Genomic DNA, 20,959 nt, shown 5'->3' with positions numbered 1-20,959 from the left:
TATAATATCCAGTCTTATAGTTAATGAACATATATTCCTCCTTTTATTTTTTCCTCAGGATTCTTTCATAGTTTTCTATGCACAAATGTTAAAATACCTGTTACAAGGTATTTGAATTTTTTCAATGCTTTCATAAATAGGTATGTATCATTTTAAAATTTGAATACTTTAATTCTTGCCAACATGTAAAACTTATTATTCCCTTCTAGTTTATAGAAAGTGTTTTTAACTTACATTTTTCTAATGGTTAACTATGTTGAACATGTTTTAATGTACTGATTCGCCATTTATATGTCTTTAAAGAAATATCTTTATAAATCTTTTATCCACTTTTAATTGGCTTATTTATTAGTTATTTATACTAGATGAAAGTCCTTTATCAAATATATAATTACAGATATTTTAATTATCTTCTTACTTTCTTGATTGTATATACTTGAAACACAAGTTTATTATTTTGATTATTCCAACTTACACTCTCTTTTATCATCTGTGCCTTTGGCGTCATGTATAAAAAAATCAGTGCCTTGGGCTAGGGATTTAGCTCAGTGGTGCTGCTGCCTGCCTCACAAGCACAAGGTCCTGAGTTCAATCCCCAGTACCAAAAAAAAAAAACAAAATCAGTGCCTTACCCAAACTTATATCTACCATCCACTGAGTTAATATTTTTGTATGATGAAACATGGATCTCCACTTGTTCCATGAACATTTGTTGAAAAGACTATTCTTTTCTTTCATTGAGTCTTCTTGGCATTGTTGAAAATCAAGAGGGTTTCTTTCTATACTATCAATTCTACTCCATTGATGTGTGTGTTTGTTCTCTAGTAGTACCATACTGTCTTGACTTCTGTAGCTTTATTATAACTTTGAAACTGGGAAGTGTGAGACTTTCATCTTTGTTCTTCATTTTCAAGATTGTTGGATACTCTCGCATTTCCACATGAATATTAGGAGAAGCTTGGCAGTTGCTAAAAAAAAAACTAAACCAAGTTTTTGGTAGACATTGCATTATGTTTGTCAATTTGGGAAATGTTATCATCTTAGTCTGTCTTTTAGTCTTTAAATCTTAGTCATTGTTTTCTGACTCATGGCCATGAGATAGCTTTTCAGTTTACTTAGGTTTTCTTTAATTTCCTTCCACAGTATTTTGCAGTTTTTAGTGTACAGTCTTGTATATCTGTTGTGAAATTTGAATATGCAGTTTATTATTTTAATGCTATTATAAGTAGAATGTTCTTAATTTCAGATTTTTTATTGCTGGTGTAAGAAAATACAGTTGAATTTTGCCCATTGACCAGTGACCTTCGACCCTTCTGTACTTGTTTATTGGTTCTTTCGGGTGAATTCTGTAGGATTTACTGTCTGTAGATTCATGTCTTCTGCAAAATATACTTTTACTTTTAAATCTAGATGCCTTTTATTTCTTTTACTTGATAATTTTCCTGGTTATAAACTCTAGTACAATGTTGAATAGAAGCAGTGAAAACAAATATTTTTGTTCTGTTCCTGATCTTGTAGCAAGGGCACTGAGTTTTTCATCACTTAGTGTAACCGTAGCTGCAGCTTTATTACAGATAAACTGAGAAAGTTTCCCTTCTATTTCCCTTCTGTTGTTGAATGCTTTTATTATGAAAAAGTGTTAGATTTTATCAAACACTTTTTAAACTTTTTATCTAATATGATGCTTATATGTCGTTTGTCCTTATTAATGTTTTTGCAGCAATTGTTTTTTTTTGTTTTGGTTTGGTTTGGTTTTTTGTATGTTTGTTTGTTTGTTTTTTGAGACAGGCTCTCACTATGTAGTTGAGACTGATCTGGAACTCACAAATGTAAGCCCAGGTTGGTTCAAACTCACAGCAATCCTCCTGCGTCAGCCTCCCGCGTGCTGGGATTACAGACGTGCGCCACCACACCCAGCTAGCAATTGTTTTTTATATGTTGAACCCATTTTGCATTTCTAAATGCTGGTCCTTTTTATGTGTTGCTGAATTTTTTTTCCTAGTATTTTATTGAGAAATTTTGCATACTTATTCATAACAGATATTAGTCTGTAGTTTTCTTGTGATGTCTTTTCTATCCAGGTAATACCATCTTCACAGAAGGATCTGGGAATTGTCTTCCTAGGAATTTTCCATTTCACTGGGCTTTTCATTTATTGGCATATGATCACTTATAGTATTCCTTTATAATACTTTTTATTTCTATAAGATTAGTCATGATGCTGCCTTTTTCAGTTTTTTAATTTTCCTTCTTGTTTGTTTCATTGTTGAAACAAGCTGGACTTGAGCTTACTATATAGCCCAGGCTGGCCTCAAAGGCTGGCCTCAGACTCATAACAATCTTCCTGCCTCAGTTCCTGAGTGCTGGGATTACAGCATGCACCACCATACCTGGCTCCTTTTTTCATGTCTGATTTTAATTATTTCATACTTTCCCTTTTTTCTTAGTCAGTGTAGCTAAAGCTTCATCAATTTTGTTGATGTTTTCAAAGAATCCACTTTTTTATTTTGGTTTATGTTTCATCAATTTGGATATTTTGCAACCATTATTTCTTTAAGATTTTGTGTTGTTGTTCTTTCCTTCTCTTTAGTTCCCATTTGGACTCCACTGAAATGCACATGAGAACATTTGATATGCACCTTCCTGAGGCTGTGTTTTAATTTTTAAAAATCTGATTTCTCTGTGCTTTATGTTTTTCCCCTTCCACATTGCTAAATCTGCTGTTAAGCCCATCCTGAATTTCTTACTACATTAGTTACTTTTCTCTTGTTGCTGAAACAAAATACCCTAAGTTAAAGGGGAAAGGATTTATTTAGCTTCCAGTTCATAGAGATTTCAGTCTATAATCGGCTGCCTCCAAGGCAGGGTGACAGAGGGGCAACAGTTCATGGTGGCAGAAGACAGCAAAAGCAACATGGGACAGCCACAGCTCTCTCTATCCCTTATATCTTATCCAGACTACTTAGCACTTACACTCTTACTCCTAGGGCCCTTGAGCCTAGCATTGCACCATGAATCAATCACATTAGATTCAGCCAACTCTGAAAAATCCTGACTGCGTGAGGCTTTAGGGGGACATCTAAACACAAGCCATAACACTGACTTTCAGATACTGTATTTTTTTTACTCCTAAAATCTCCCACCCCTACAAATGTACATGTGAAACAAAGAGAAAGAAAATAGCAAGATGATAGATTCAATACAGACATATAGATGCATGCAACATAGGTACATAAATCACCCTTTCTTTTCTCCATTATTTTAATGTTTTTTTAAGTGCCTGGACATAGTTATTTATAATAGTTGCTTTACTCTTCTGTTGGCTGTATAAGTTATGAATTCTTCATCTTTCTGTATTGATGGATTCTTTTCTTCTGAGTATAGATCACATTCTTAGCATGATGATTCTTTTATTGGATGCTGGACAATGTTAATGTCATTGAGAGTCTTGATTGTTTTTCTCTTCCTTTAAACAGGATTGATTTTTGTTCTGAAAAAGGAAAATATGTTTAAAAGAACATGTTATTTTTCATATGACAGATCTATTTTCTTCTGGATTAAGAAATAATCGTGCTTCTTTTTCTATTTATGCACATTATTCTACTGTAACTATAGGTTTATAAGTGTACTTATAGGATACACTATAAATATATTTATAGGTTTATAAGTACAGGTTTATATTCTGCTAGAGATTTTTGATGACCTATAATAGAATTAATTTCTGTTATCCACTGGAAACTCTTTGCTATACACTTACATAGACTTATAAGTAATATATCTATCTTTATGAAGAAATTAACAGAAAGTGAATTTATTATAAGAGAAAAAACACTTTAAATTTAAAATAGAAAACCTAGGTATTGTACAGCATAGTGGTTGAAGGTGCTGACTTTGAAACTAGAAGGACCCAAATTTGCATCTTGGATATCTCTATTAAACTTTATTTCTTCAGTGTCAATGAGGATAAACAGAGTAAAGTGAAAAAATCTAGCAGGTTTGGTCCAGTACATGACATGTTATAAATGCACAATAAAGGCTGGCTATTATTTTAACATGAAAATAATTGAAAATTGTTAAAATTAATTAATTTTATTGGTACATTTAAGGTATACAGTGTAGTGACATTCATTATTGGAAATTTGTACCTCCACATAATCCATCTTGGTTCTTATTTTTTCCCCGTTTCCCTGCCCTCCCTTCAAACCCTCCACCCCTCCCTATCTACACTTTCTTTCCAATTTTTTCATTATCTCATGGTAACTCCATTCCTATCTTCCTTTTCCCCTATCCCTCCCATTTCCCCTTCTGCTTTTCATCTTTTCTTCCTATTTCAAATTATCTATTGTACCTTTTAGCCCTTATTGACACTTTCTGTTTCTAACACTAGAGAAACTATTTGGTATTTACCCATATGTGTCCTATTTATTTCACTTGAGTATCACCTCAGTGTGCATCCATTTAGCTATAAATGTCTCTAGTTTCTCATTCTTTATGACTGAGTAGTATTCCATTTTATTTTTAAAAACATTTTTAAATTCAGTCTCCAGTTGATGGGCAGTTGGGCTGTTTCCAAGTTTCAGCTATTACAAACTGTGCTGCTATGGTCATGGGTGCACATATATTGCTGTGGTATGATTCTTTTAAATCTTTGGGGAGGATACCCAGCAGGGGAATAGCTGGGTCAAATGGGATTTCTAATCCTAGTTCTTTGAGGTATCTCCATACTGCTTTCCACAGTGGTTGCACCATTGTACACTCCCACCAACAGTAGAGAAGGGTTCCTTTTTCCCCACAACCCCACCAGCATTTGTTATTGGTTGATTTCATGTTAGCAGCCATTCTTTCTGGGGTAAGGTAGAATCTCAGCAGTGTTTTCATTTGCATCTCTTGAATCACCAGTGATGTTGACTATTTTTCCCATGTTTATTTGCTGTTTTTACTTCTTTGTCTGAGAAATGTCTGTTCATTTCAGATGCCCATTGTTGGACTGGGTCTTTAAATTTGGGAGGTCTAATTTTTTAGTTCTTTATATATTCTAGATAGTAGACCTTTGTCTGAGGAACAGCTGGTGAAATTTTTTTCCCACATCGTGGGTTATCTCTTCACACTGTTGGTGATTTCTCTTGCTGTGTAGAAGCTTTTAATAAGAAGAGATCCTACTTGTTGATTGATTGTGCTAGTTCATGAGCAACTGAGGTTTTATTCATAAAATCTTTTCCTACTCCAATGTCTTTGAGAGTTCTACCTAACCTCTCTTCTGGCTGGTTTAGTGTTTCTGTTTTCATACTTATATCTTTAATCCATTTAGATTTTAGTGTAGTGCTTGATGAGAGATACAGGTCTAGTTTTAATCTTTGGCAAGTTGAAACCCAATTTTTCCAGTACCCTTTATTTACGAGTCTCTCTTTCCTCCAGTGAGGATGTTTGGTTCCTTTTTCAAAGATGAAGTGGTTGAGTGTGTCTGGAGTTGTTTCTGCATCTTGTTATCTGTTACACTGATCCTCAGGTCTGTTTCTTTGCCAGTACTATGTTGTTTTTATAACAGAAGCTTTGTAGTATAGTTTCAAGTTGGGGATTGTGATACCACTTAGTTTGTCTTTATTGCCTAGAATTGCTTTTGCTTTGCGAGGTCTCTTCTTGTCCCAAATGAATTTTTGGATTGTTTTCTCAAGGTCTGTGAAGTATGCTGCTTGGATTTCAATTGGGATTGCATTGAATCTATAAAGCAGTTTTGGAAGTATGGCCACTTTCACTATGTTGATTCTTCCTACCCAGGAGCAAGGGATGTCTTTCCATTTTCTGATATCCTCTTCAATCACTTTTTTCAGAGTGTTATAGTTTTCAGAGTAGCGGTCTTTGATATCTTTTGTTAGGTGGATTCTTAGGTATTTTAATTTTTTGGATGCTATTGTGAAAGGGATTATTTGTCCCACTTCTCTCTCAGTGAGTCTGTTTTTTGTATACAGGAAAGCTATTGGTTTTTGTGCGTTGACCTTGTATCCAGCTACTTCACTGAATTTGGTTATTAAATCTAGAAGACTTTTGGTGGAGTTCTTGGGGTCTTCTGTATAGAATATCATGTCATCTGCAAATGATGACAATTTGACTTCTTTATATCCTATCTTTATTCCTTTTATTTCTTTCTCTGGTCTAATTGCTGTGGTTAATGTTTCCAAAACTATATTGAATAGGAGTGGTGATAGTGGACATTCTTATCTTGTTCCTGATTTTAGTGTGAAAGATTTCAGTTTTTGACCCTTTAGTATGATATTGGCTGTTCATTTTTCATAGATGCCTTTTATCAGATTGAAGTAGAGACTGTCTATTACAATTTTTGGAGGGTTTTTATCATAAATGCATTAGACAGTTTTTCTGCATCTTTTGAGATGATCATATGGTTTTTGTCCTTGGTGCTATTAATATAGTGCATTAAATTTATTGATTTGCATATGTTGAACCATTCCTGCATCCCTGGGATGAATCCCACTCGGTCAGGGTGTATGAACTTAATGATCTCCTGCATTCTATTTACCATGAGATATTTGCGAGTATCTTATTAAAGATTTTTGTATCTATGTTCATTAGTGAGATTGGCCTATAGTTCTCTTTTTCGGTTGCATCTTGCTCTAGTTTGGGGATCAAGGTGATGCTTGCTTCCAGTAATGAATTCGGGAGTATTGCTCCCCTTTCAGTTTCATTGAAAAGTTTAAACAGGAGTGGCAATAGTTCCTCTCTAAATGTCTTGTAGAATTCAGCAGTGAAGCCATCAGGACCTGGACTTTTCTTAGTTGGTAAGTTTTTTATTATGTTTTAAATTTCATTGATCGATATTGGGTTGTTTAGAATTTTTAGGTCATCTTCGTTCAACTTTGGTAATTCATACAAATCTAGGAATCTGTCCATTCTGTATTTTCCATCTTATTGGCATATAGATTCTTGAAGTAGGTATTTTTCCTCTGTATTTCTGCTGGGTCCGTTTTAATTTCACCCTATTCATTTCTCATTGCATTGATTTGGGCCTTTCCTTTTTTTGATAAGGTTGGCTAAGGGTTTGTCAATTTTGTTTATCCTTTCAAAAAACCAACTCTTGGTTTCATTGATTTTTTGTCTTGTTCTCTTAGTCTCCATTACATTAATTTCTGCCTTGATCTTTATAACTTCCTCCCTTGTATGAGCTTTGGGTTTGACCTGCTCTTCTTTTTCTAGAAGCTTGAGGTTCAGCATAAGGTTGTGGAAATGAGCTCGTTCTGTTTTTCTAATATGAGTATTCCCTGCTATGAATTTCCCTCATAAGACTGCTTTCATTGAGTCCCATAGGTTCCTATATGTTGTATTGTGATTTTCATTTAATTATAGGAACTGTCTGATTTGTTTAATTTCTTCTGTGACCCATTGTTTATTCAGAAGTGTGTTGTTCAGTTTCCATGTATTTGTTAAATTCTTGCAGTTTCTTTTGCTATTGATCTCCAGTTTTATCACACTATGGTCTGATAATATACAGGGGATGACTTCAATTCCTTTGCACTTACTTGGACATTTTCTATGTGTGAGTATGTGGTCTATTTTGGAGAATGACCCATGTGCAGCTGAAAAGAACGTGTATTCTGATTTTGTGGGGTAGAAAGCTCTGTAAACATCTGTTAAGTTCCTTTGTTCAAGAGTTTGATTGAGTTCTATTTCATTGTTAATTTTTTGTCTGGTTGATCTATTTGTGATGATGGAGTATTGAGGTCTCCCACTACTATCGTGTTAGTGCTTATATGAATTTTCATGTCCATTAGTATTTGTTTTATATAGTTGGGCGCACTTGTGTTTGGTGCATTTATATTTATGATAGTCATCTCTTCCTCTTGGATGGTCCCTTTACAAGGATGTAGTGTCCTTCTTTGTCTCTCTCAATCAGTGTTGGTTTGAAATCCACTTGATCTGTAAAGAGGATAGCTATTCCTGCTTTTTTGGGGGGGTTCCTGTCACATGGAGTATTGTTTTCCATCCTTTAACTTTCAGTCTATGAGTTTCTTTTTGAATTAAGTGTATTTCTTGTGTGCAGCATGTTGTTGGATCTTGCTTCTTGACCTATTCTGCCAGTCTATTTCTTTTGACTGGTGAATTGAGACCATTAAGATTGATGGTTATAACTGATATGTATTGACTTATCCTTGTCATGGTTTTTTCTTTTTGTTGGATTCTTCCCCTTTGCATTTAATTTCTTGTCATGTCTGATGGATTCATTCTGCTGGGCTTCCTGGGGTTGTGATCCTCATTGTCTTTTCCTTGGATATTTATTAAAATTTTTTGGAGTGCTGGTTTGGTATTCATGAAGTTCCTCAGGTGCTCTTTGTCATGAAAGTATCATTTCTCCATCAACTCTGAAAGATTATTTTGGAGGGTACAGCAGTCTAGGTTGGAGGTTGTTTTCGTTTTGGACTTGAAATATGTCACTCCATGCTCTTCTTACCTTGTGGGTTTGTGTTGAGAAGTCTGCTGTGATTCTGATGGGCTTTCCTTTGTATATGTTTCTTTTCTCTAACTGCTTGTAGAATTTTGTTCTTCTTTTAGGTTTCTGGAATTATATGCCTATGTGTAGATTTTTTTTGATCACAGCTAGTTGGAGTCCTATAAGCCTCAAATATCTGTATGTCAAGTTCTTTTCCCCTAGTTGGGAGGTTTTCTGCCATTACTTCAGTGAACAGTTTTGGTTTTTGTTTGTTTGTTTGTTTGTTTGTTTTATGTCATCTGCACTCTCATGTTTCTTCACTGACTCCAGTCAGTCTTCTTCTTTGCATCATTTATCAGCTGCTAGATTGATCTCTCATGGTCCCTTACTATTTTTAAGAAAATTTTCTTTTCCTGGTCACTAATTGCAATACTATCTTCTATGTCTTAAGTTCTGTCCTCTCATTGGCTTATTGTGCTGCATAAACTTTCAGTGGAGTTTTTCTCCTGGAAATCTGTTTGCATCTGTTTTATGGATTCCATTTGTTTCCTATGTTGGGATTTCATCATATTTCTCAGCTCCTCTATTTTTTTTTTTATCTGTGTCTGCTCTAGATTTATTAATCATATCTTATACTATGGGCACACTCTCTGCTGTTATCTGAGAAATTGTGACTTCATTTTTTCCAGGTCCTCCTTTTTCTCTCTCTCTCTCTCTCATTGAGTTTATTGGTACATTTTAGGTATACAGTACAGTTATATTCATTATTGGGATCTTGTACCTTTACATGACAGGTCTTGGTTCTCATTTTTTCCCCTTGTTCCTTCCCTCCCTTCACCTCCTCCTCCCCTTTCCATTTACAAACACTTTATTTCCATTTTTTCATTTTCTCCTATGTTTTTCTTTTCACTTATTACCTTTCCTATACCCTTCCCACTTTCCCTACACCTTTAGCCCTTTTGTTCCTATTTCACATTGTCAATTATCTCATTAGGATCTTATGTACTATTATAATTTATTCACACCACAAAAACTATTCAGTATTTACACATGTGTGACTTATTTATTTCACTTAGGAGTACATCTTCTATATGTATCCATTTTCCTATGAATGAATCTAATTTCTCATTCTTTATGGCGGAGTAGTATTCCATTTTATAGAAAAACCATATCTTCTTTATCCAGTTTCCAACTGATGGGCAAATGGGCTGTTTCCAAGTTTAGCTGTTTGTAATATCCAGATCCTCTTTTGTTGCTAGTTCAGGGAGTTCAGGTGGTTGAGTATCAGATTGTTCTATCTCATTTCCCTTTGGGGTTGCCTTAAGTATTCTGGAAGTCTGGTTTTGAGACTCGTTTGTATTTCTTCTCATTTCAACAGTGCAGCCTGCTTTTCCTTTATTAAGACAACTTTTGCTCACCCAGTGGTTTTCAGTTCTCACCAAACCACCAATTTTTCTCTGCTGCTCACCAGTACACCAATTCCTGGATTCAAACCACTGATTTTATGGGGTGGGTCTCTGACTGAGGCTTATGCACCTGTACAGCTCTTTTCTGGACAGGCCTTTGCTGGGCAGGTTTGCCCCAGCTCTGGCAGCTCCACTGGTCTGGACCACACTGCTGTTCCCTGGGATTTCAAAAGCAATTGAAATCTAAATACAGCAGTACTAAATAACAATATGCACAATACCGTACTTTCAAAAAGTTGTTTTTTGTCAGCCTCTCATGTACCAAGAGGGAATGAAAGTGAGCCCATTGTTTTGTTTTGTTTTTGCCAGAACTACTGCATGTCTGAATTTCAAATCACATATATTATAAACCATTCAGCCTTAATCCTAATTAGGAAAATTAAAGTTCAGGAAGATTTTGAAGCTTCCACCAGAGAGAAAACTACTTCAGGAATGAGTCAAGCCCAGGACATTTAATACTATACCATTTACATTTCTTGTACCCTTTATGATCCAGATCCCTCCTCAAATCCTCGACCTTGCTTATCATCCATGTATGGAATGAGCAGTTCTCCTGCTTTTATTTGTAGGAGGGTCTTGGAAGATTTTCAGATATTTATCTCAACATCCCAGTGTTTCTGTGACAACCTTAAGTTTAAAAAAATTATAGGACAAAAAAACCACACAATTTCTCCCTATACAGAACACACATTTATATTACAAGAGGAGCAGGCTTCACAGAGACTTCTCATGCTACCTGTCACTTAACAGTAATGGGCTCATTAGTGGTTTTATTCTTCCAAGGGACCTGGAGTTGTTGGTAGTCTACTTTTTTTAAGCCTCATTTCAGGAAGGAATGGCAATACAGGGCCAACTGTTCTGCATGTTTCTAGAGTGAATCAGTCCTTTAGAGTATGAAGAGCAAATCCATTTTGCCCTCCAGACTTATTCCTATTCCTTTCCTTTTTTGTAAAGCTATTATTTTAAAGTATATAAATGTGGAGACTACAAAAGAGCAAGCTGTGATTAAACCAAAAATTTCAAAACAACTCATCAGATATTAAAAATTAAAACGGGATGGAATGAGCTGGGAGATGATAGTTGTTTTTCATACAACTGTTACATATGATGTAACTGTATGTAAAAATAGGAATAGAAAAGATCACACACCAATTAGACTACAGCATTGGCAGCTTTTAAGTCTTAAAAAATGAATTGATCTTCAAAGAACTTTTCCTGAGAGGCCAAGAAAGGAATTACTGTTTTTAATGCTTTACATTGCTCGCTGGTCAATAGCTGATGGAAAAACACTGTTGTGAGAGTACACCCAGGTCTTTCTTGTCTCTTTGAGCCTACTGGATGAAAGACATCAGACAGGCTTTTTGAGGGTCTGTCTATGAACACCATGAAAAAGTCCATCTTTGCCTGTCTCACATCAGGGTCTCATCAAGAGAGACTCAATCACTTATAGTTTCTATCTGAGGCAGATTCTTGAAGTGGACATATAGCTTCTTAACATTTAGAACTGGCAGAGGCAAGCAGGGCATGTCATCTCTCACTTCCTACACTTGCCCATACACCTGCTTTTAAGTTGTATGTGTTAAGTTTGCTAGGACTGCCATAAAGTCCCACCGGCTGGCTGGTGAGCAATAGAAATGTATCATGGTTCTGGAGGCTGGAAGTCCACAGGAGGGTGGCAGCAGGGTTACAAGGGAGATGTTCCACAACTTTTTGTTTGTTTGTTTGTTTTGAGGCAGGGTCTCACTATGTGGTTGAGATTGACCCGGAACTCACTATGTAGCCCATGCTTGAACTCACAGCTATCCTCCTGCCTCAGCCTCCTGAGTGCTGGAATTACAGGTATGCGCCACCATGCCTGGCTGTTCCACAACTCTGGATTAGCTTTGTGGACCATCCTTGGCACCCCTTGGCTTGCAGATGCATCACCCAGACCTCTGCCTTCATGCTCACCTGGCTTCCTCCTTGTGTCTGAGTCACTTTCTGATCACTGGGACACAATACCTGACACCCACAACTTGAAGGAGAGAGGTTTATTTTGACTCATGGTTTCAGTCCATGGCCAGCTGGCTCTAAGGCAGCAACAGGATTGCAGAAGGGCTGGTGAAGGAAAAGGTGCTCAACCTAAGGCAGCCAGGAAGCAGAGAGGGAGAGGGAGGAGCCTGGGACAAGAATACATCCTTCCAGGTCATGCCCCAGTGACTGACCTCCAACTAGGCCCCAACTCCAACAACACATTCAGCTATGAATGCATTACAGCTGGATGACATGCATCATAGTGGATGATTTCACTGATGAATATAGATAGCACCCCCATAATCCACCTTCCACACACATAAGGCTATTGGGGGACATGTTTTATCTAAACCATAACAGTCTGTGTGTGTGTGTGTGTCCACATTCCCTTCCCACCCCTTTTTTGTGGTACCAGGCATTGCATCTAGGGCTTTTGCACTGAGCTACATCCCCAGACCTATTTATTTTTTAAAATTTTGTAATAGAGTCTCAGTCACTAAATTGCCCAGGCTGGGTTCAAACTTGTGATCTGCCTGCCTCAGTCTCCCAGAGTCCTGGGATTATAGGTATGCACCACCACACCTGGCAAATTTCCCCTTTTTATAAGGACACCAATACATGGGATTAGGGGCTCACCCTAGCCCAGGATGACCTCATCTTAACTAATTACATGTAAAATAACTTTTCCAAATAAGGTCACATTCTGAGTTTCTACGAATTAGGATTTCAGCATATGAATGGGGTCGGGGAGTCGGGGGCAAGTTCAACCCATAATGCTTGTTGGGGAGGGTCTAGAGAATGATTAATGCAGAAAAAATCCAGTCCCATCACTAAGATGTGACCCTTCTGAGGTCTCTACTGATGATGAGCTGTGTGATCCCAAAGGACCCTCTCTTGAACTCTTTTTCCCCTAAGACTCTGTTTTCTGGATCTTTGCCCTGCAAATCCCAGTTCTCTCAGCCTCCCTGAATTTTGAGCTCCATTTCCATAGCTCAGCAAGACTGCCAGACTTCCTATTCCTTTCCTCTGCCCACACAGTTCAGAAATCACCTTCCGGCAGGAAGCCAAGGTGATCTTAGGACTCAACTTCTTCATTTCCCTTTTCACAAAGATCACAGTCCTGTGTTGCTGGTAGTTAAATGAACATCAAAATTTTATATCTTCTTTTTTCTAGTTCAGCCCTTGCTATACCTTTTTTTCAAGGGCAGAAGTTTAGAATAAAATTTTAAAATTTTCTTTGATTTTTAAACTGCATCAAGGTAAAATTCACAGTTTTGACTAATTTTTAGGTTGCTGAATATAGAGATGTACTACTTGCACATCATGGCTCAGCTAAAGCCTGGAGAGGAGAGCCATCCTCCCAGAGTTCTGCATCACAAATGACTCTAATCACAGGCCTCTCCAGCCAGAGTTTGTCTATGTATTGAGCAAGCAGGAGCACTTTGGCTCAGTCTGTCCTCAGGAAACCACAGGAAATTAAGTCATGGGAGATGAGAGTGGACTCCCTAAACTTCAGGCAACTCCAGAGAAGCAGGAGAGTCCACCTTGCCACATGCAGCTCACACAGGTCACTGATTTTATTGTCATACCCCATAGACTGAAAATAAGTGCATTCAAGTTTCTGCTAAACATTTGAGTTCAGAAGCAACAAATTATCTTACTGGAATTTGAATTCTCCACTTTGGGGAGGAGGAAGGGCAGTTTCTAAGTATATATGCATCAGGCCTTGTCTAGGTGCTTTAGGTTGGTTCCTGATGGTTCTCAGTTCTGGCTTTCTCATTGATAGCTACTCCAAAGTTGGCAAGTTCGCTCTGAGTTTCCTAATCCCACAAATGGGGATAATACTGCATCGGTGTATTGCAAGGATTAAACAAGAACATCTGACTGCCACCAAAGTCTTCGTTACAGCTGGCTTGTGAGTGCTGTAAGGAGACTACCAGAAACACCTGAATACAACAATCCCAACAACCCCTCCCCCATGGCCCTGTCCTGTGCTTTTCATCAATCGTCAAGCATTTTCTAGGGCTTTTTCTTCAGGATTTTGGAAAATTACATGTATCTTTATTAAGTGGAAAGCATTAAATTGATGCTTGTAATTTACCCCTTTGAAGGGATTGGTCTACAAGCGTGTTCATTTTCTAGCTGAAGTTTAATAATGGTGTATTTGAATGAAGGCTAAGAGGTAGGCAAGGAAGGGGGCTTTGGTTCCCAAAGGTAGGTCTAGGGCATCTGCTGGGTAGGCCTTTGATCTGCAAGAGGACTCTTAAGTGCACCAAAAACAAGCTTTGCCTACATCTCAGTTTCTCAGAGGATCCCTGTTCCTATGCAGTTCTTCACAGACTGAACACTGATCAGGCAGCAGGCAATTAGATTCAAAAGCAGTCAATGAGGACTTTCATATATGCGTTAAGTAAACCACAAGCTCCTGGACATTTAGGACAGAAGGGGACAATAGCAAGGGTGGCAAAATGCATAGCAGTTGTTGAGGGTTACCATACCAGTGGGTGGCCTCCCATTTCTTCTCAGCAAGTCTCCGGCTCTGCCTGAGGCCTCTTGGCTGTCAGACTGTGGAGACATCATTCTCTCTCCCACTTTTCCATGGAAACAATGAAGAAATTATTCTGCATCCTACTTTCATTGCAAACACTATTTTTAGTGCTACCATTTGCTATAGAAACATTCACTTCGTTCTTTCACCTCACTGTCACAGCATTTCACTGACAGAGATGAGGAAGAGCTGCTCAAGCAGTTTTCACAAAGTGTGTGTGTTGAGTACCAAACAACTGCTTTCTGCACATGTTTTTGTTATTACTAAGCCACGAATAAGGAGCTGCCCAAGGATGGATGATTATGAAATCTTTGTGATTTAAAAACTGTTTCTTTCTGTTTATAATGTATCAGATAAATGAGATGCTGCTTCCCTACCCAATGAAAAAGAGTGCTGCTAATTTGTCCTGCCAATGAGACAGTTGTCAAGCTACCAGAGTCAGCAAGCTGCAGAACTGGACCCAGAGATGGGCTGTCTGCAAAGGGTCACCCTTCTTGCATGTTTGAGATGGGTAACCTTGGGCCAATTACTCTCTTTATCCTACAGGAAAAAAAAAAAAAAAAAGAGGCTGAAGAGTCTGTTCTCTAAGATCCTAGGCAGATCTAACCTCCCAAATCTGAATTCTAGTCACGTAGCACATTGTGCTGGGGAGGCAAGACAAGCTCCAGGAAGCTCCATCTAAAAGAAAATCGTGAACAGCATTGGGTACCCAGAAACACAGCAGTGTGTTCATTGGCAGAGATTATCACTCCTATTCAGTGCCTTACATTTATACTCCCACATTTGTTCTCCTTGCTTCTAAATTAGTCAGTGTAAAGACTTTTAAAAGATTAGCTGGTTTAAAGCCACATTTGCAAAAAGGAGCTATGTGGGCCAGCACATAAATTAGATACATGCTTGTTTTTATCTCTGCTTGAAAGAAAAGTATTGGCTTAGACTTTTTCTTGATAATCATAACTAGAATTGTCTTACTTAATATATTATTCATATAAACACAAAATGGCCATTGTTGTGGGCACTGTTCCAAAGAATCTATAGTCCAGGAAGCTTGCATTGCCTTTGGACAAGCAAGTGACAAGTATTAACAGAAATAATTAAGAGTTAAGCATAAAAGTGCAGAATTTTACAGAAAACATTATTAATATTCAAAACTAATAAAACTGATTTTTAGCCACCTAACAAAAAGAGTATGCTTTTAAAGGGAAGAATTACTAATACATCCTATAATGTTTGAGCAGATTAAAATTGAAACTGTTTCTGAGTGACTAGAAAATATTCTGATGAACATTTTGAAAGGTACTTAAATGGCTGTCCAAGATCCCAACACCTCAGATTGTCAGTGTTTAGTAGTTGCAGAAAAACTACAACAGAAAACAATGCCTCTTAGCTAAGAGTCTGAATCCCATTAGAACAGTTTGAAGTACAGTTTCCATTTAGAATACAAAGCTTGTCTGGCCAGCATTCAACCACCATGTGTCTACTGGGTCTCTGCTAGAAGAAGAGTGGGGAAACTGAGTACCCAGCAAGGCCAGGGCAATCTAAAACAACTGCTGTGACAAACTGTCCCACACTCAAGGGCTTAAAACATCTCAATTATTATATGGCATTGGAGGCCAGAAGCCTGATATGAATCTTTTTGGGCTAAACTCAAGGTATCTGAAGGATTTTGTTCCTTCTGGGTCTCACAGGGAGGAATTGTTTTCTTGCCTTTTTGAGCTTACGCAGGAGCCTGATGATTTTCATTGGCTTGTGGCTCCCTTCTCTGCCCTCAAAACCATCAATACTGAGCTGCGTCTTTTCCCCATTGCAGATCTCAGACCTCATCGGTCTCCATCTTCCTTCAGAGGCATCCTTGTGATGCCAGGGCACCCACCCGATGATCCAGGGAATTCTTCCTGTTCAAGGTCAGTTGATTAATGAATTGATTTCCATAATTGATAACTTCAGTTTTCTCTGAAGAAGGAAGCAAAAACATCTGTCCAGAGAGGAGGGTAGGCACTGGGAACATACAGTGCATGATAGTAGGGCTGGCTACAGCCAGAAGTGACCAAAGGAGCTGCCCAGGACACTGAGAAGATGTCCCCATGTACATCTGGGGCCTCTGGGCCTTCACACCTGACTCAGTCAGAGCCCTGGGCCTTTGCACACTATTGATACAAGGATCCCTCTCTGAGTTTGTCCTAAGGAAACAAATATAGGCAAAAATTACATGCCAACAAATTACGTACATAGATATTTGTCAAAGAATGTAGTATCGTACCCTCAGATCAGAAACCGAGCAATAGAGAAGTTATAAAAAATTATATATCCACATAATGGAATGTAAAGATGCACTTTATGAAGACTTCATTATTAGCTGGAAAAATACTTGTTATGTAATGGAATGTAAATTAAAAATGTACTTTATGAAGACTTCATTATTAGCTGGAAAAATACCTGTGTTGTTATGTATATAGTTGAAAAACTTTGGATACAGAATGTACATTTACCTTAATCTTGACTATATAAGAAGACACTTGAGTTTTGTAGGTCAGCTCAAATGACATTTTTATAAAAGGGGACAAAACTAGCAGGGAAAAAAACACAATAAAATGGCAATAGTACTGACTCCTAGAGTTGGAATTGTTGATCTTCTTTCTCTTTGTATGTACCATTTGTTTCTCAGAGACTGATTAGGTGTATTAAGGCCCAGTGGGGTAGGGGACTGCATCTGTTAGTGGTTTCAGAGTCTACATGGCTCTGTGCAGCACAGAAAGGCCCGGCTATGAGAAGAGGAGCCGACATAGCATTGGGGTTTCAAGCAAAGGTGTGGCTGAGAACCAGGGGCTCACAGGACTGGAGGTACAAGCAGTTGGGTGACAACCAGGGCCTCAGGAGCAGGAGTGGGGGTGTGGCTGGAGAAGGAGGGATAAGAGCAATCTAGAGCAGCACTTTGGGGATTAGTGAGCACAGGACAGGGTGGGAAGAGTTGGGGGAGAGAGGGTACTGGCTGCAGTTTCCCACGCTGGAGTAGAGTTCAGGATTGTAAAAGGTCATGGTGGAGGATCACTGACAAATGTATCCTGGTCAGGCCGCTACTGTATCCAGCACCATGCTACCTGTTAGAGACACAACGGGGGCTCTGAACAGAACCTGCGCTCCTGGAGATCATACCCTGTGGCGGAATCCAGTGTGAGACGAAAATAAAACCACATCAAAGTGTAACAGGTGCTCTCCTGAAAAGAGGGGGCAAGAGGGAAATACAGGTGAGGAAATAAGGACCAAATGAAGTGACATTTCAGCTAAGACCTGAAGGTTGAGAGGGAATAGTCAAGTAAGGTAAAGGAGGTTAAACCCTCCAGGATTGGATGGAGGCAGCTCAGGCAAAGAACCCAAGGCCGGAAAGGGTATCGGGTGTTCAAGGAAACCTGGAGAAGGCCAGTGTGGCTGCAGTGCTATAAGCAGAGGATGAGACTGAAAGGAGGCTCAGGAGATGGGCAGGGAACTGGGATCCGAACTGCAGCGAAGCCAGGGAGAAATGACACGTCCATCCACATCGTGCTGGAGCCTGGGAGTCCTGAAGGCCAGCTGCAATCTGGGTACTGTGGACTTCAGTCTATGGGAGTCCCTTGGGGCTGGGGTCTGTGTGGCCTCTCAAAGATCAGCTGGACTCTGCCACATAGGCTTACCTGGATAACCTACCCATAGTCATGAGAAGCATGACTTCTCTTCCTAGCTGTTCCTGGCTGGCCCTGAGGTCACTGAATCCAAGTGAAGACAGGCAGATTGAGTGCCTTGTGAAGATCCAGAGCAGAATCCAGGAATAAACTCTGTCTGGAGAACACAGCCAGTAGGAAGCCAGTTGCCTTTGGTTTAACCTGCCTTACCCACTTACTGATGAACCTCTGGTTGGACTGAATGAGGTTTCAGGAGGATGGTGACTGGTTTCTAGCTAAATCTCATTAGGGATGCTGCTGCTGCTGTAAGGAATAATTGAGAGAAGAGGAAACATAAATATTTAAAAATGTAAATATGAGCAGTTTAAATACTCTTGCTTTCCGAAATCCCTGAGGATGCATCTTTCTGAGGGTGGGAAGGGCTGGTTTTTTCTCTCTAAACCAAAAAGCTATTTTCAGTTTGCAGGATTAGATTCCATTTTGACAAAGGCAGACCTGCACAAGCAAAATTTCAGGTGGTGGGTTTGAGCCCTGGCTCTGCCACTCTCACTACCTGCATGCTCTTGGGCACAGTACTTGGCCTTATGTTGCTGAGCTTCCTCATCTGCACCTCTGGGATAAGGGCAGTACCTCACCTGTAAAAGGGTAATGGCAGATTTTAGCTCAAGAGTCCTTCTGGGGCATGAATGATTTGAATGAGTGGCTATTTGTAAACGGCTTAGAATAGTGCTTGGCTTTCAATGGAAAAAAAAAAGGCATTCCCAGATGAGGTGCAGTACGTTCAGAAGTGGCATAGTCTTCTTCCTTTGGCTTGTCAGTGAGGTTCTCCTTCTTTGGAAGGGGGTTTGGGCACAGCTAAGAGTGGTTTTCTTGAGCTTCCAGAAAACAGCCAACCCAATACTCTAAGCTTTATAACCGTCTGTGCAGGCTGCAAGAACCTGTATGTGGGGGGGTCTGTTTCCTGCTGAGGTTTTGGCAAAGCCTCGATTGAACATTTTAGCCTTTTCTCAACTAGCTTCAAGGTTTGGCCCAAGAGACATTAAACAGGGGAGGAGCTTCATTGACTGGGTTAAGGCCTGGGAACTCCTGGCCTGGGAGTTCTGAGCAGGAAGGTGAAAATCACAGGGGTGGGGAAGGGGCCTTCTTTTTCACTTTTTTTCTTTTTAAACACGAAGGTGCTTTGCTGTACCAGCATCCTGATAATTTTCCCTTTCCATAACCTATTCACAGAGTTCCCCGCTATTTTCTATTTTAAGCATTGACACCATGTTCTCAGCCTTAGCTAATCACCAAGAACCTCTGTTTTTGTCCTTCAGGACTTCAAAGACCACTCACAGAACACACAAATAAAGCCAGAGGCTTTCGACATTCTGGAAACAAAACTCTTTGGTAGAAATGCAGTTTATGGAGTTAACAAACATTTAGTATTACAATGACACAAAATGTGATTTTGAATAGCAAAAAAGCAGCGGCTCAAGGTCGTAGAGTGTACAGAGTTGCTTGTAGTTGTTCAGTTTAGTTTAGTTCATTGTCTGCTGTAAATCAACTGCCCATTGTGAATGCAGGTGTTTAATTCAGGGGCTATGAGATGGATTCGCAATTTATTTGAGCTCCTGCCATGCCAGGCACTTAATTCCTTTAACCATCAAAAGGGGTTTTTAAGTGACTAGCTTGCCATCAAAATTTTAAAAGGCATCTTCCTTTTATATGCCCAAGTAGATGAGATCTGTCATCAGCCTCTTTCCCGGCCTCTGATTCTTTTATTTGGGATTCTGGTCTCAATTTCAAGCCCCTTCCCATGTCCTGCACTTTGCCTGTCGCCGATAGTTATGCATCGTGGCCCTTTTAAGTCCTTCGTGTCCACGTCTCAGGGCATCAGACCCACCGCCTGGGATGGGACGCGGGACCCGCGCGGCCCTCCACGCACTGCCGCCCACTGAGACTTTGGAAGATACCCGCGTGTTTCTGACGCCAGCGTTCTCATGGTTGCGGCCGTGGTCCTTCTCTTACCTGAATGCTCCTTGCCGGGGTGGGGGCGCGGCTGCTGATGGTTTGTGGGCGTGGGGGAAGTGATTCTGTGTCATCAGGAGACCAAAGCAGGGCAATCTGGAATTGATTAGCTGAGCGACCACTCAAGGTCAGCGCGTTTCCAAGACGGGCTCACCAAATAGACCCGCTCCGGCCCTAAGGGAAAAATAAGCTCAGCAGCCTCTCTTCCCACATTCGCCGGTGTCACAACAATGATTCACCTCGACACTGGGCGGCAGCTTCCCTAATTAGCCTTCAGACGCTCCGGACCCACAAGGTTATAAAAGAACAACAGCAATAAAACTTTTACTTTTATTCAAATGCACATTTCCCTCTCATAGAGTCGCTCCATCTCTGGATCGCGGGCGCCTCAGGTGGCCCGGATCCCGCTCCCCCAGACGCGGCAGGAACCCCACCCCCAGGGCGGGCACCCCCCTCTCCCTGCCTGCCTCGCAGCGGGTCGGGGGTCTCGGGGTCCTCAGCCCAGCCTAGGGAGGGGTAGCCAGGTCCTGAGTCCGACAGCGCCCCCGCGCGGGCTGGCCGAGGTGGCTGATTCTGACTAAATGCTTTTGTAATTATTCTTACCTGTAGTCAAAATTGAAATACAGATGAATTTTAGGATGGCTATCTTTTATTTCTGACTAGTTGTACAGCTTCATCTCTTCTCATAACTGAGAGACAAGCATATTCAATACTGAAAATATAAAAACTCAGGGGAGAAAGGAACTCTTCTCCATTGTTGGTGGGAGTGCAGACTGGTGCAACCACTATGGAAATCAATATGGAGAGACCTCAAAGAGCTGGGACTAGA

At 39.7% G+C, this 20,959-nt stretch overlaps 1 protein-coding gene across 1 annotated transcript in view; it reads left to right on the top strand.

The window, feature by feature from the left end:
* Positions 1 to 16,341, top strand: part of Tsga10 (testis specific 10) — a 136,195-nt gene extending 119,854 nt beyond the window's left edge. The window contains exon 22 of the mRNA XM_010643214.3: positions 16,275 to 16,341. The gene's annotated coding sequence lies outside the window, so the exon portion shown is untranslated. The remainder of the gene's footprint in view (positions 1 to 16,274) is intronic.
* Positions 16,342 to 20,959: the final 4,618 nt, after the last annotated feature.

The sequence above is a fragment of the Fukomys damarensis genome, unplaced genomic scaffold (assembly GCF_012274545.1).
Source record: "Fukomys damarensis isolate Sample0158 unplaced genomic scaffold, DMR_v1.0_HiC HiC_scaffold_9, whole genome shotgun sequence".
Classification (NCBI taxonomy): domain Eukaryota; kingdom Metazoa; phylum Chordata; class Mammalia; order Rodentia; family Bathyergidae; genus Fukomys; species Fukomys damarensis.
This window is presented reverse-complemented; position numbering and strand designations above follow the sequence as displayed.